This window comes from Muntiacus reevesi, chromosome 8 (genome assembly GCF_963930625.1).
Source record: "Muntiacus reevesi chromosome 8, mMunRee1.1, whole genome shotgun sequence".
Taxonomy (NCBI): Eukaryota; Metazoa; Chordata; class Mammalia; order Artiodactyla; family Cervidae; genus Muntiacus; species Muntiacus reevesi.
This window is the reverse complement of record NC_089256.1, coordinates 15,062,366-15,077,985: the sequence shown is the minus strand read 5'-3', so window position 1 is coordinate 15,077,985 and position 15,620 is coordinate 15,062,366.

The following is a 15,620-nucleotide window of genomic DNA, read 5'->3' as shown; positions in this document are numbered from 1 at the left end:
CTACCCCAGAGCCAAGTTCAAGACATTAATTGCAGGCATCACACTTGGCCCTGGGACACCAGGGAGCTTCCTTGAGGATGTATTAGGTTGATGCAAAAGTAGTTGTGGTTTTGGATGGTGAATTTTAAACCATTATTACTAGACTCAAAAATAGCTTTACTAATCAAAATAGAAACCAACACAATCAATACATTTTTGCCAATGAGAAATAAGTTTTTTCTTCCTGTAGCATAAAAAAATCTGTGCTTCAGGATTCAATGAACTCTTGGAAAGCATTTTCTGCCTCCTACTGGTTGTGGAAGCATTTTTCCTGCAAAAGGTTTCTGAGTATCTTTAAGAAGTGGTAGTCAGATGGCAAGAAGTCAGGTGAATATGGCAGATGAGGCAAAACTTCACAGCCCAATTTGTTTAGCTTTTGAAGTACTCGCTGTGTGACAAGTGGTCGGGTGTTGTCCTGGCAAAAACTGGGCCCTTTCTTTGGACCAAAACCAATTGCAGGCGTTGCAGTTTTTGGTGCATCATACCAATTTGCTGGGCATATTTCTCAGATGTAATGGTTACACCAGGATTCAGAAAACTATAGTGGCTCAGATATGGGCAGCAGACCACCAAACAGTGACCATGACCTTTTTTCAGTGCAAGTTAGGTTTTGGGAAGTACTTTGGAGCTTCTTCTCAGTCTAACAACTGAGCTGGTATCACTGGTTGTCATATAAAATCCACTTTTCATTGTATGTCACAATCCGACTGAGAAGTGGTTCATTGTTGTCGAGTGGGATAAGAGAAAACAACACTTCAACGACTTTTTTTTTTTTTTTGGTCAGCTCCTGAGGCACCCACTTATGGAGCTTTTTCAGCTTTCGAATTTGATTCTAATGCCACATAACCATAGAATGGTCGACGTTGAGTTTTCAGCAACTTCTTTTGTAGTTGTAAGAGGATCAGCTTCCACGATGGCTCTCAATTAGTCTTTGTCAACTTCAGATGGCCGGGCAATCTCAAGGCTCTCGTCTCCTTTGCAAAACTTCCTGAACCACCACTGTACTCTAAGTTCATTAACAGTTCTTAGGCCAAATGCATTGTTGATGTTGTGAGTTTTCTCCACTGCTTTATGACACATTTTGCACTTGAATAAAAAAAAACAGTCGAGTTTGCTTTTTGTTTAACATCATTTTTATAATCTAAAATAAATATAAAATAAACAGCAAGTAATGTCATTAGCAAAAAACATAAAGTGAGAAATGCACATTAAAATGATGTATCACATAACCCACATTTATTTAAGAATGTGTTCCAATATCAAATGGCAAATTCAACAATGCAAAACCACAATTACTTTTGCACCAACCTAATATGATAAACATTTATTGCACATTTTCATCAGCACAAGGAAGAAAAAGCTAGTGGTTGTCAAAGTGTGGTTCCCAAACCAGTAGTTTCCATCTGGGAAGGAGGGAAAATGCTAATCCCTTGGCCCCACCCCAAACTAACTGAAGAAGCAACTTCAGAGGGTAGCAACACAGAAAGACGTGGTATGTATATTTTATCAGCAGCTGGAAGCACTGCTCTGTCCTACTGTGGAGCAGTTGACTTCTTAAACCTTCTCCCTCCATTTCGGTGTGAATAAGTTAAGTGTCACTGAGGTCCTCAGAGGGAAATATGAACATCCTCCTTGACACAAGTCATCAGCTCTCTCCATCACCTCCCAGTTTGGTGTATGTTCTTATAGCCCTTTCTCTAGACACTTAGCTATGTATATTAGACACACAACTATATGTATGTGTGATTTATTTTAGTTTTACAGAAATGGATTATTGTTGACACTATTTGCTTTCTTCCCTGGTCAAAATGAATTGAGGTCTGGAGGGTGCTTGCTTGACAGGACACAGAAACATTTTAGTTGCAGTGGTTGTCGTTGTTGTTCAGTTGCCCATTTGTGTCTGACTCTTTGTGACCCCATGGGCTGCAGAACACCAGGCCTCCCTGTCCCTCACCATCTCCAGGAGTTTGCCCAAGTTCATGTCCATTGCATTGGTGATGCCTTCCATGAATGTAACCTAGCATGCAACGGACAATGCTAGATTTCATAGTTCTGGTGATGGACCACATATCCTTTTACGTGCAACTCTGTGCACATTTTCAGAAGGGAAGATTCTCAGAAGTGGATGTGCTGAGTTAAAGGGAGTTACCTTTTAATGTTGATAGATTCCACTGAATTGCCCTCCAAAAGGCTTTACCAGTGTATACTTCCACCAGTGGCATAAATGAAAGAAACAACACAATGTGTCAGGTTTTTTTTTAATGAGTTTATTTAGGATCGACAAAGAATTTTTTAAATTTATTAATTAGTTTGTTTATTTTTGGCTTTCCTGGGTCTTTGTCACTGCAATGGCTTTCTCTAGTTGCGGGGAGCAGGTGCCACTCCCTTGTGCTGTGCGGGTTTCTCATTGCAGTGGCTTCTCTTGTGGAGCAGAGACTGTAGGCGCACGAGCTTCAGTAGCTGCAGCCTGCAGGCTCAGAAGTTGTGGTGCCCCAGCTGAGCTGCCCTGAGTCATGTGGAATCTTCCCCGGTCACAGATTAAACCTGTATCCCCTGCACTGGCGGGCCAATTCTTATCCACTGTGCCATTAGAGAAGTCCTGTCAGGGTTTTTCATTTTGCTTTTGACAAGCTGGTGAAAGAAAAAATAATTCCTTTACTCTGGGTTTCCCTCATTACTTGTGAGGCTGAGCATCTTCTCATAGGTATTTGTCGACCATTCAGTTTACAGCTTTGGCCTGTTTTTCTAGTGGGTGATTTTCCTTTTTTTTGACTTATACATATTTTCTTTTACTGTATCCCTTGTCATTTAACTTTATTTATGATGTCTTTTACTTAATTTGATTTTTTTATTTTTAATTTTAGATAACTCTCACAATGTATTCTTTTATGGCTTCTACTTTTGCATCTTGCTTAAGAAAAACTCCACAGTGAATAATTTTTGTGTTTTTTTTTAATGCTTTTGTACCCTCAAAAAAGTTAGACCCTTAATCCATCTGTATTAGGGTTCTCCAGAGAAATAGAACCAATAAGATATAGATAGCAATAAATAAGTAAATATATGTATGTAGACAGAGAGGAGGGATAAGAGGAGATTTATTATGGGAATTGGTCCACATGATTATGGAGTCCCAGGATCTGCTGTCTGCAAGCTGGCGACCCGAGAAAGCCTGCAGTGTAATTCACTCTGAATCCAAAGGCCTGAGAAAGGGTTGGGGGCAATAGTGTAATTTAAATCCCAGGCTGAAGCCTGAGAACCAGGAGAGCTAAAACAAATCAGAAAGGCAGAAGAAGATGGGGAATTCACCCTTCCTCCACCTTTCTGTTCCTTTCCAACCCTAACTGAATTAGATGATGGACCCCTCACTGAAGAAGATGAGCCTCTTTACTCAATCTACAGACTCAAATACTAATCTCTTCCAGAGACACCCTCACAGACATATCCAGAAATAATATGTGGCCAGCTATTTGAGCATCCCTTATCCTAGTAAAGTTGACACATAAAATTGACCATCACAAGTCCACTCCTTGTAAACTTGACACCCCTATACATCTCCTTAAACTATATTTAACCTCTAAATAAAAACAATAATGAGATCTTAACTCTGCCAACATGATAAAACTATTCTACGTGCAACTGAAAACACACTCGTTTCTTCCCCAGAAGTGCAAATAAAATCCTTGAGTGATGTTTATTCTTCTCGTGATAACCTATGACTCAAATACTATGATGTAAATTAATAATGCTGATGTAAGGTCAATACAGTAAGCCCCCTACATATGAACCTTCAAGTTGTGAACTTTCAAAGATGCAAATGTGCAGGTGCCAGCAAGGTACCAGAACCTGTGCCATCAACGTCAGGTGTGAGTGAAATTGTAGCTTGCCGTCCAACTCCTGCTGTTGAAGAGTATTCAGCTCTGCCATCCCCCACCTCCTCCCCCTCCCCCAGTCAGTAACTCCTCTTGCCTGTTCACTTGATGCCTGACCTTGTAGACCAGTTGTTGTACTGTACTATTGCACTTTCCCAGGTACTGTACTGTAAGATTAAAATTGTTTTCTTTATTTTCTGTGTGTCTTTTTATATATTATTTGTGTGAAAAATATTATAAACCTATTACAGTACAGTACTACATAACCAGTTGTGTTAGTTGGGTATTTGTTGGCTAACTTTGCTGGACTTATGAACAAATTGGACTTACAAATGCACTCTCAGAATGGAACTCATTCATATATTGGGAACTTACTGCCTATCTTATATTACATGATGAAGGGAATACAAGTGGAAAAAAACAAAGATATCTGTGTAATATATGTGTATATACATATATGTATATTATACATAACAAAATGAAATCTTTTCATAATAAAGTAGGCATTTGGAATAAATGGTTTCTATATGGAAAAAATAAATGTAACAAAATTTGTGATAATTATAGCCCTCATTTCTGTAGCTGGCCCCATGATTGTAGCTGGGCATTTATAACTACCTTCTTCTACTATCCATTCTGTATTCCTTTTGCCTTCTGCCAACACCTCAGCTGGTCATGGTTCTTTATCTGGTAGGGGGACCCAAACCTTCATTCCTAAAGGATTCGGCTGTTACTAAGCCAGATTGGGTTCTCAGTTGGGTTGGATTGGGTTGTCACAGTCTTCCATTGCCCCTGATCACAGGGCAAAGTAAACTAAGGGGACCCTCAGGGGTCTCCTGTATTCTGATATTCTTCCTTACCTGTCTTCTGTTTTCCATTATTGCTTTGAAAAGTCAGTTGTAACTCTCACTGCCACTTTAACACAAGATCTGTCTGTTCTTTATGGCTGTTTAAGAGTTTTTTTAAGTGGTGTTCCAGTTTCACTGTGTGTGTGCTTGCTAAGTCACTTCAGTCGTGTCAGACTCTTTATGACCCTGTGGACTGTAGTCCACCAGGCTCCTCTGTCCATGGGATTCTCTAGGCAAGAATACTGGAATGGGTTACCATGCCCCCATCCAGGGGATCTTCCTGACCCAGGGATCGAATCCGCATATCTTACGTCTACTGTATTGGCAGTTGTGGTCTTTACTGCTAGCGCCACCTCGGAAGCCCACAGTTTCACTAGGATACATGTATATGTGGATATCTTTCCATTTATCTTGCTTGAAATTTATTGTGATTCCTGGATCTAGTGTCCCTAAAAAATCCCAGAAAATCCTCAGTTCCATTTCCTTTGTCATTCCTTGATAGATAGATATTAATTTTTTAATATGCATTTTTTCTGAATCATTTGAGCATAGGTTGGAAACATCATACCCCTTTACCCTTAAGTCCTTCATTTTGCATTTCCTAACAAGGACATTCTCTTATATAGCCATAGTACAATTTTCAAAATACAGACATTAGACATTGATGCAATGTTATTTTCTAATCCACAGTCCATATTCAAATTTTGTCAACTGTCTCAACAAAATCTTTATAACTGTTTTTTCCTGGTCCAGGATCCAATCCAGAATCACATACTGCATTCACTTGTCATATCTTTTTAGTATCCTTAATGTGAAATGTTTCTCAATTTTTCTTTTGCCTGAATTTCTTATATTTTAATGTTCCTCAACTGGTGTTGCCTGATATTTCTTCATGATTAGATTCAGGTTACACATTTTTGGCAGGAATATCACTGAAATAATGTATTCTCTGTACATCATATCAGAAGGCACATGATGTTGGTTTATTGACTTTCACAATTTTTTGCCTCTACTGGGTCTTCATTGCTGGATAGGCTTTTTTATCTAGTTGCAGAGAGCGGGGGCTACTCTCTAGTTGCGGTGAAAGGGCTTCTCATTGTGGTGGCTTCTCTAGTTGTGAAGCCTTGGATCTAGGGTTCTCTGCCATCAGTAGTTGTGGCTCCCAGGCTCCAGATCACAAGCTCAATAGTTGCGGTGCACGAGCTTACTTTCTCCACGGCACGTGAGATTTTCCCTGACCAGGGATCAAACCTGTATCTTCTGCATTGGCAGGTGGATTCTTTACCACTGAACCCCCAGGGAAGCCCAACTGTTCCACTCTCAATTATTATTACCAATTGTATTAGTCAGGAAACGGAACCTGTTATAACCAATTGTATTAGTCAGAAACAGAACAAATAAGAAATAAATATATACACAGTATATATATATATATATACACATATTATATACAGTATATATATATACTATATATATACACACACAAACACACACACACTCATATATATATACATATTAACTTTTATCACTTGGTTAATATATTGTCTGATACATTTCCTTTTTTGTAAAGTTACTATTTTTCCCTTTGTGATTAATAAGAAATTTGAAGGAGACACTTTGAGATTGTGTAAACCTCTAGCTCTTCATCAAGCGTTTATTCACTAGTTTGCCTAGTGAATCAACCTGCCAATGGCTGACTTTCTAAGTTTATTATACCTTCCTTATTTAGTTGGCATTCAACCCTAATGGAGACCTTTCCCTTGTCTCTTATTTATTTTTAAATTTTATGTATATCTGTGTGGATTCATATATCTGATGAGACTTGAGATTTGGCCAATGAAAGCCCATTCAGTTGGTTCCTTTGTCCTTTCGTATGTCTCCAGCATTGGTTGAGCGTTTTTTTTTTATTTATTTATTTTACTTTTTGGAACAACAAAATATTTTTATCTCCTCTTGGACTTTTCTGTCCACATCCTGAAGTCAGTCCATTTTTCTTAGGAGCCCCAGGTCCTTTTGTGGAGAATGGTATTCAGAAACCAAGATTGGGGAGCTAGGTATGCTTATTGCTACTGAGGTATAATTGGTTCTAGGCCCTCTGAGCAGACAGAGTAAAGAAATAAGCATGTTTATGTATGTATATGCCGATGTGTGTATGCATGCAAAAAATCTGTAAAATCTACAAATTTGATTCTATTCTTATACCATTCCTTCCTCATCCCCTATTTGTCACTCCCTTCTCTGACAGCGGGCTTCCCTGGTGGCTCAGATGGTAAAAAATCTTCCTGAAATGTAGGAGACCCGGGTTCAATCCCTGGGTCAGGAAGATCCCTTGGAGAAGGGAATGGTAACCCACTCCAGTATTCTTGCCTGCAGAATTCCATGGACAGAGGAGCCTGGCGGGCTACAGTCCATGGGGTGGCAAAGAGGGGCATGACAGAGCGACTAAGGCTCCTCTGACAGTAAGTAACCTGATTCCCATTAACCACAATGCATTTATTTGTTCAGTCCTTCCACAAGTAAGAAAGCTTAGCCCCAGAAACACCAATCTCCACCCCGACTCCCCACTCTCCAGACATGCCAGCCAAAACGCTGCCTCTATGAAGGGATAGGAGGGGAGGTCATGGGCTGGGTGCATGGGCTTACCTCTTGGGTACGGTGGCCAGAATGTCTATCACTAATTCCCTTTTTATCTCTGTCTGTTGCATTTTTCAGTTCATCTTTTTCACTTAAAATTTACCATAAATTTGATTTTAATTTACAAATTCTCAAATGATTGCTTTTCTACTATAGCCAGTCTACTATTGTTTTTTTGTTTAATAATAATATAACAATAATTAAAGAACATCTAGCATCTTTTGAGCATATATTATTAGCTGCTTAACCAAGTGAGTGTTTTCACATGGATTATCTCATTTAATTTTCACAACAATCCTATAACATTGCATGCATGCTCAGTAGCTCAGTTGTGTCTGACTCTTTGCGACCCCATAGATTGTAACTCGCCAGGCTCCTCTGTCCATGGGGTTTTTCAGGCAAGAATATTGGAGTGGGGTGCCATTTCCTTCTCCAGGGTATCTTCCCAACCCAGGAATGGAATCCATGTCTCTTGCGTCTCCTGTATCGGCAGGCGGATTCTTTACCAATGTGCCACCTGGGAATCCCTCCTATGACATTGGTATTTCATAGATTAGGAAAACTTGAGGCACAAATTAAGTACTTTGGCCAATGCTATCCACACACCTAGAAAGTGGTAGAGCTAGGAATTGATTTCAGGTAGTTTGATTCCTGATCTCATGTGCTTAGCCATTCTGAGGCAGCTTCTCATCTGCATTGAAGCTCTTCTCTTTGCTCTCAGTCTTTCCCTGACATCAGTCTTTCTCCTTGTTGAGTTTGCTGCTCTTTTTTAGGGTACTGGTTTTCCCCAGGTAACTCCTGATTCTTGACAGCTTTCTCTTCCTTGGGCTTATAAACCCGTGTTTTTGAGGCCCAGGTTCTGGGGAGGAGAGCGTGCCTCTGCTGAGTGTGGGGAGCCTCCAGCTCGCGTATCTTTTGCTACGAGGGCCCCATCAATGTCACCTGATGCCTGGACATCAGTCTGCCTCTTTGGCTCCCTGCTCAGCACTAAAGGAGCTGACGGAACTTTCCACCAACCCTGTTGCTTCAAGTGAAATATCCTTGTGGATACTGACCCAAAGAGCCTCCCATTCCTTGGGTCTATTGACTCTGGACTTTGATCTGTTGACCAACCATTCCCACCCCGCAAAACAGGATTTTTCTGATTTTTCGTTGTGGTTTTCTCTAAACTTTTTTCTCTTGATTGGATAGCATCTGCTTTCTTTTTTTCTTACTTACTAGGTTTATTGTTTTATTTGTGACTGTGCTGAGTCTTCGTTGCTGCTTGTGGGCTTTCTCTAGATGCAGAGAGTGGGGGCCCCTCTTTGTTGTGGTGCCAAGGCTTCTCATTGTGGTGGCCTCTTTTCTTGCCAAGCAGGGGCTCTAGGCGGGCTTCAGTAGTTGCAGCACACAGGCGCAGTATTTGCCACACAGCCTGTGAAATCTTCCAGGAGCAGAGATCAAACTCATGTACCCTACACTGGCAGGTGGATTCTTAACCACAGGACCACCCGGGAAGCCTGATACCATCTGCTTTCTGTCTTTGCTCAAATTTCTCAATTTTTCTGATCCATGTAAAAGATATCAGTATTTCCATATGACAGAACCACCATAAGTGAAGCTTAAAAGCAAAAATCAAGTTAAGGAAAAATCTATCCCAGTAAAAGGACTGACACCCATAACCTACAATTCAACAAAAGCAGGTAAAGAAATGGATAATTCAAAGAAAAACATAAATAGTTTGGAAGTATATTGAAACACTTAAGCTCAGTCATAAATAAGAAAAATGCCAGTTAAAACTATACTGAGATACTATATTTTAACTTATTAGATTAACCAGTCTTTACTAGTTTGATAGAATGCTGCTGGTCACAGCGTGGGGAAACACTCTCTCCTCATGATTATGGGAAAGAAAACCACAAGTCTCCAAGGCAGACATTTTGACTACTGTGTATCAAGTTTACAAATGCACACATTCTTTGACAAGCTGGTTGTTGTTGTTCAGTCACTAAGTCCTGTCTGACTCTTTGTAACCCCATGAACTGCAACACGCCAGGCTTCTCTGTCTTCACTATCTCCCAGAGTTTGCTCACACTCATGCCCATTGAGTTGGTGATGCCACCCATCCATCTCATCCTCTGTCATCCCCTTCCCCTGCTGCCCTCAATCTTTCCTAGCACCAGGGTCTTTTCCAATGAGATGGCTGTTTGCATTAGGTAGCCGAAGCATTGGAGCTTCAGCTTCAACATCAGTCCTTCCAGTTAATATTCAAGGCTGATTTCCTTTAGGATGGACTGGGTTGATCTCCTTGCAGTCCAAGGGACTCTCAAGAGTCTTCTCCAGCACCACAGTTCAAAAGTATCAGTTCTTTGGCGCCCAGCCTTCTTGACGGTCCAAATTTTACATTCATACATGACTACTGGAAAAACCATAACTTTGGTTATATGGACCTTTTCAACCAAGTGACGTCTCTGCTTTTTAATACAGTTGTCTAAGTTTGTCACAGCTTTTCTTCTAAGGGGCAAGCATCTTTTAGTTTCATGGCTGCAGTCACCATCTTCAGTGATTATGGAGTCCAAGAAAATAAAGGCTGTCACTGTTTTCACTTTTCCCTCTTCTCTATGCCATGTAGCAATGGAACTGGATGCCATGATTTTAGTTTTTTAAATATCGAGTTTTAAGCCAGCTTTTTCACTCTGCTCTTTCACCCTCATCAAGAGGCTCTTTTGTTCCTCTTCACTTTCTGCCATAAGGGTGGTGTCATTTGCATATCTGAGGTTATTGATATTTCTCCTGGCACTCTTGATTCCAGCTTGTGATTCATCTAGCCCAGCATTTCACATGATGCATATAAGTTAAATAAGCAGAGTGACAATGTACAGCCTTGACATACTCCTTTCCCAATTTTGAACCAGTCCATTGTGCCATGTCCAGTTCTAACTGTTGCTTCTTGACCTGCCTACAGGTTTCTTAGGAGACAGATAAAGTGGTCTGGTATTCCCATCTCTTGAAGAATTTTCCACAGTTCCTTATGATCCAGACAGTCAAAATCTTTAGGGTAGTCAATGAAGCAAAAGTAGATCCTTTTTGGAATTCTCTTAGTTTTTCTATCATCTAGCATATGTTGGCAATTTGATCTCTGGTTCCTCTGCCTTTTCTAAGTCCAGCTTGTACACATGGAATTTATTTCACATACTGTTGAAGCCTAGCTTGAAGGATTTTGAGCATTACCTTGCTAGCTTGTGAAATGAGCATTCTTTGGCATTGTGCTCCTTTGGGATTGGAATGAAAACTGACCTTTTCCAGTCCTGTGGCCACTGCTGAGTTTTCCAAATTTGCTGGCATATTGAGTGCAACACTTTAGCAGCAGCATCCTTAAGGATTTTCAGTAGCTCACCTGGAATTCCATCACCTCCACTAGCATTTTTGTAGTAATGCTTCCTAAGGCCCACTCGACTTCATACTTCAGCATGTCTGGATCTAGGTGAGTGACCACACCATCATGGTTATCTGGGTCATTAAGACCTTATTTGCATAGTTCTATGTATTTTGCCACCTCTTCTTAATCTCTTCTGCATCTGTTAGGTCCTTACCATTTCTATCCTTTATTGTGTCCATCTTTCCATGAAATATCCCCTTGATATCTCATATTTTCTTGAAGAGCTCTCTAGTCCTTCCTATTCTTTGTTTTCCTCTATTTCTTTACATTGTTCACTTAAGAAGGCTTTCTTATCTGTTTGCTTTTCTTTGGAACTACTTATACCTAAAGATATATTTGCACACTTAGGAAGTAATATGTGGACAAAGTTATTCACTGCATCATTTCGTAAGGGCAAACAATTGGGAAACATGTTCATTAACAGCGCAGTGGTTCAATAAGCTATGGTGGGTCCCCATGGTTATGTGGGTATAAAGAAAAATAAGAAAGCTCTTTATCTATGTATATGAATAAGACCAGATGCAGAGCAATGTGTGGAGTATGCTACTATTTGTACAAAAAGGGGCAGTGGAATATAATTTATATGCTTGTATATGCATAATACAGATCTGAGAGGTTACACACATACCACTACCACCATCACCACCACTACGCACCACCATATTGATTGCCTGGAGAACAGGAGTAGTGGTGGACGGAAAATTTATTGTACATCCTTTGGTAATTTTTAGAATTTTAAACCAGGTGAACATATTCTCCTCTTCCTTAATAATTTTGTATAATTCTTCTCAAAAAAGAATGTAATTCAATAATTAGATTCTTTTTCTCTGGTGCCATTATGGATTATCCCACTCCCCACCCCCTTTTCCTTCTCCTCCACCTCTTGCTCCATGACTTTATGAGATTTGGGAATGTGTGAAGGGACAGAAGATATGTTCACCTAGTTTGCAACCTTTTTCCATTCTCATCTCTAATTATTACTCTCTAGTGTAGAGTATGTTCAAAAGAGCATAGGCCAGTGTATTATGACTGAGAAAGAGAGAGACTGATTTTAAGGAATTGGTCCTGTAATTGCGGGAGCTGGTAATTCTGCAATTTGTAGGAGAGGCCCACATTCTGAAATTTCAGGGAAGAATTGCTGCTCCGTCCCTGAGTCCAAAATCTGCAGGTTGGAAACTCAGGCAGAATTTCTATGTTGCAGTCTGGCAAATTCCCTCTTCATGGAACTGAAGTCATAAGGCCTTCAACTGATTAGATTGAAGCCCACCCACATAATGGAAGGTCATCTCCTTTATTACAAGTTCACACAGTCAAATGTTCAGTTCAGTTCAGTTCAGTCGCTCAGTCGTGTCCGACTCTTTGTGACCCCATGAATCGCAGCACGCCAGGCCTCCCTGTGCATCACAAACTCCCGGAGTTTACTCAGACTCATGCCCATCAAGTCAGTGATGCCATCCAGTCATCTCATCCTCTGTCGTCCCCTTCTCCTCCTGCCCCCAATCCCTTCAAGCATCAGGGTCTTTTCCAATGAGTCAACTCTTCACATGAGGTGGCCAAAGTATTGGAGTTTCAGCTTCAACATCAGTCCTTCCAATGAATATTCAGGACTGATCTCCTTTAGGATGAACTGGTTGGATCTCCTTGCAGTCCAAGGGACTCTCAAGAGTCTTCTCCAACACCCCACTTTAAAAGCATCAATTCTTCAGCACTCAGCTTTCTTCACAATCCAACTCTCACATCCATACAAGACCACTGGAAAAACCATAGCCTTGAGTAGACGGACCTTGGTTGGCAAAGTAATGTCTTTGCTCTTTGAATATGCTATCTAAGTTGGTCATAACTTTTCTTCCAAGGAGTAAACATCTTTTAATTTCATGGCTGCAGTCACCATCTACAGTGATTTTGGAGCCCAAAAAAATAAAGTCTGACACTGTTTCCACTGTTTCCCCATCTATTTCCCATGAGGTGATGGGACCAGATGCCATGATCTTAGTTTTCTGAATGTTGAGCTTTAAGCCAACTTTTTCACTCTCCTCCTTCACTTTCATCAAAACGCTCTTTAGTTCCTCTTCACTTTCTGCCATAAGGGTGGTGTCGTCTGCATATCTGATGTTATTGATATTTCTCCCGGCAATCTTGATTCCAGCTTGTGCTTCATCCAGCCCAGCATTTCTCATGATGTACTCTGCATATAAGTTAAATAAATAGGGTGACAATATACAGCCTTGACGTACTCCTTTTCCTATTTGGAACCAGTCTGTTGTTCCATGTCCAGTTCTAACTGTTGCTTCTTGACCTGCATATAGGTTTCTCAAGAAGCAGGTCAGATGGTCTGATAAGACCATCTCTTTCAGAATTTTCCACAATTTATTGTGATCCACACAGTTAAAGGCTTTGGCATAGTCAATAAAGCAGAAATAGATGTTTTTCTGGAACTCTCTTGCTTTTTTGATGATCCAGCAGATGTTGGCAATTTGACCTCTGGTTCCTCTGCCTTTCCTAAAACCAGCTTGAACATCTGGAAATTCTTGGTTCATGTATTGCTGAAGCCCGACTTGGAGAATTTTGAGCATTACTTTACTAGTGTGTGAGATGAGTGCAATTGTGCGGTAGTTTGAACATTCTTTGGGATTGCCTTTCTTAGGGATTGGAATAAAAACGGACCTTTTCCAGTCCTGTGGCCACTGCTGAGTTTTCCATATTTGCTGGCATATTGAGTACAGCACTTTCACAGCATCATCTTTCAGGATTTGAAATAGCTCAACTGGAATTCCATCACATCCACTAGCTTTGTTCGTAGTGATGCTTTCTAAGGCCCACTTGACTTCACATTCCAGGATGTCTGGCTCTAGGTGAGTGATCATACCATTGTGATTATCTGGGTCATGAAGATCTTTTTTGTACAGTTCTTCTGTGTATTCTTGCCACCTCTTCTTAATACCTTCTGCTTCTGTTAGGTTCATATCATTTCTGTCCTTTATTGAGCCATTTTTGCATGAAATGTTCCCTTGGCATCTCTAATTTTCTTGAAGAGATCTCTAGTTTTTCCCATTCTGTTGTTTTCCTCTATTTCTTTGCATTGATTGCTGAGGAAGGCTTTCTTATCTCTCCTGGCTATTCTTTGGAACTCTGCATTCAAATGGAAATATCTTTCCTTTTCTCCTTTGCTTTTTGTTTCTCTTGTTTTCACAGCTCTTTGTAAGGCCTCCTCAGACAACCATTTTGCCTTTTTGCATTTCTTTTCCATGGGAAAATGTGGTCCTGATAGAATGTAGTCTGAGAGAATGTGGTCCACTGGAGAAGGGAATGGCAAACCACTTCACTATTCTTGCCTTGAGAACCCCATGAACAGTATGAGAAGGCAAAATGATAGGATACTGAAAGAGGAACTCCCCAGGTCGGTAGGTGCCCAATATGCTACTGGAGATCAGTGGAGAAATAACTCCAGAAAGAATGAAGGGATGGAGCCAAAGCAAAAACAATACCCAGTTGTGGATGGGACTGGTGATAGAAGCAAGGTCCGATGCTGTAAAGAGCAATATTGCATGGGAACCTGGAATGTTAGGTCCATGAATCAAGGCAAATTGGAAGTGGTCAAACAGGAGATGGCAAGAGTGAATGTTGACATTCTAGGAATCAGAGAACTAAAATGGACTGGAATGGGTGAATTTAACTCAGATGACCATTATATCTACTACTGTGGGCAGGAATCCCTTTGAAGAAATGGAGTAGCCATCATAGTCAACAAAGGAGTCCTAAATGCAGTACTTGGATGCAATCTCAAAAATGACAAAATGATCTCTGTTTGTTTCCAAGGCAAACTATTCAATATCACGGTAATCCAAGCCTATGCCCCAACCAGTAACTCTGAAGAAACCGAAGTTGAACAGTTCTATGCAGACCTACAAGACCTTTTAGAACTAACACTCAAAAAAGATGTTCTTTTCATTATAGGGGACTGGAATGCAAAAGTAGGAAGTCAAGAAACATCTTGAGTAACAAGCGAATTTGGTCTTGGGGTACAGAATGAAGCAGGGCAAAGGCTAATAGAGTTTTGCCAAGAGAACTCACTGGTCATAGCAAATACCCTCTTCCAACAACACAAGAGGAGACTCGACACATGGACATCACCAGATGGCCAACACCGAAATCAGTTTGATTATATTCTTTTCATCCAAAGATGAAGAAGCTCTATACAGTCAGCAAAAACAAGACCTGGAGCTAACTGTGGCTCAGAACATGAACTCTTTATTGCCAAATTCAGACTTAAACTGAAGAGAGTAGGGGTAACCACTAGATCATTCAGGTATGACCTAAATCAAATCCCTTATGAATATACAGTGGAAGTGAGAAATAGATTTAAGGAACTAGATCTGATAGACAGAGAACCTGATGAACTATGGACGGAGTCAAATGTTAATCACATCTAAAGAATACTTTCACAGCAGCGTGTAGATCGATCGCTGTCTGATCAAAGAGCTGGGCACGACTGCTGAGCCAGGCTAACACATAAAATTAGCTCTGCAGCCAGTCTACCTGTTCTTCTCCTCTTCTCTGCCCTTGGACCTCTGTGGTTACTCATTGTTGTTGATGTCACAGCACGTTGTCCCCTGTGCTGAGCCATGCGGCAGTCTCCAGGCATCCATGTCACCACAGAAACGGAAGGGTGTCATTTTCACTCAAGAGTCAGAATCACTCCATGGTTCTCTCAGCTCCACGCAGAGGGAAGCTCCACTTAGAGGGAAGCTCCACTGGGACTAAGATTTCACTGAAATGAATTTCCCTTTCTTGTCTTCATTGATTTACTGATGC